The sequence below is a fragment of the Mastomys coucha genome, unplaced genomic scaffold (genome assembly GCF_008632895.1).
Source record: "Mastomys coucha isolate ucsf_1 unplaced genomic scaffold, UCSF_Mcou_1 pScaffold4, whole genome shotgun sequence".
NCBI lineage: Eukaryota > Metazoa > Chordata > Mammalia > Rodentia > Muridae > Mastomys > Mastomys coucha.
Genome location: NW_022196910.1, coordinates 21,557,291 through 21,558,628, shown reverse-complemented (window position 1 = coordinate 21,558,628; position 1,338 = coordinate 21,557,291). Strand labels below are relative to the sequence as shown.

General features: G+C 39.7%; 1 protein-coding gene and 1 long non-coding RNA gene across 3 annotated transcripts in view; one reads left to right on the top strand and one right to left on the bottom strand.

Moving 5' to 3' along the window:
* The window catches only part of Vezt (vezatin, adherens junctions transmembrane protein), a 66,003-nt gene extending 65,718 nt beyond the window's left edge, over nt 1-285 (top strand). For both annotated transcript variants that reach the window (XM_031349441.1, XM_031349440.1), the window contains exon 12: nt 1-285. This exon is cut by the window's left edge and continues 735 nt beyond it. The gene's annotated coding sequence lies outside the window, so the exon portion shown is untranslated.
* LOC116075920 overlaps nt 1-1,338 on the bottom strand; it is an 8,934-nt gene that overhangs the window by 890 nt on the left and 6,706 nt on the right. The gene's annotated exons all lie outside the window — the stretch shown is intronic.

Below are 1,338 nucleotides of genomic sequence, written 5' to 3'. Positions count from 1 at the left end.
AAAAAAACTGCTGTTTTATTTGTGGCAAAACTGATAATATTGGCAAATCTTTAAGTACTTTTAATAAGAAATGAATTTATCATTTTTTGCCAAAACTTTGCTGCCATGAGGTAACCAGGATGATTCTCTTGCAGAGCATAAACATTTAGAATGAGCCCTTTCTACTGTGTCCTTGCAGTGCGTAACTGCAGCGGTCATGTTAATACATTGTTCGTACTTTATTTTGTTTATACCACTCTTAAAACAAAGAGACAGGTTCTAAATAAAAGTATTTAATTACTACAATTGATGTGTGCTGGGGTTTGGAACTTAAAAGTAGTTTGAAGGGAGCTCGGGCTGCAGCGTATCTCGTAGGTTCCCTTTGTGCTCATTTCACAGCGCCAAACAAAGGTTAAGGGGACAATAGCCTGCCCTCTTAGGAAACACCGATGATGTCCAAGTGCTGTCGATCCAGCAAAGGCGCCAGCCCCAGCCCTGCAGGAACTAGTTTACATCAGTTAACCTGGAGACAACTGTGCCTCTGCTGTAAGTAGGTCCTATGCTGCCTTCTAGCCTGGCCTGTCTTACTAAGACTCAGGAAACACGTCAGCTGTCTTGGAAAGTATCCTTGTCCCTTTGTATTTCATTGTGAATATGTCTCGAGATGCTTTCCAGAGACCAGGCTTGTCTGCTTTGTGCTGGAATTGTGTTTTCAATGGTATTTTCCGAAATATTCTCCTCCTGGAACCTGTTGCTACTGTGCACTCACAGAGTTTATAGGCATTATTTTGTGAGGAATGTAAAGAAAAAAAATCATTTTATGCTGCTGTTTCAGGAGGCAAATATATGACTTCCTGTAATTTACTGCTTTTAGTAAAGAAATTTACTTTTTCTCAAGGTCTGTTGTTGTTCTAGAAACTATTTCTTATCCTGAGGAAAATCTTCTACTTTGTATGAATAGACTTTGCACTGTTACTGATTTTGCCTTTTGCTGATGCTTAACAGTACCAGCATGGTAGGAGCAGTACCTGAAGATGGACTTGGAAATAGCTAAATTTCAAGAGAAAGGGCAGATTCTCAGCACTGTAGTGACGTCTGTATTTCTGAGTAACACGGTTTTACTTTCTTACTTAAATTATTGTTTGCCAACTCCATTTCCCCCTAGACTTAGATTTTTAGTTTTTCAAGACAGGGATGTATAGCCCTGGCGGTCCTGGTACTCACTCTGTAGACCAGGCTGGCCTCGAACTAAAAAACCCACCTGCCTCTGTCTTTAATCACAAGTGCTGGGATTAAAGGCATGCACCACCACTGCCCAGCTAGATTTAGATTTTTTTTTTTTTTTTTTTTTTTTTTTTT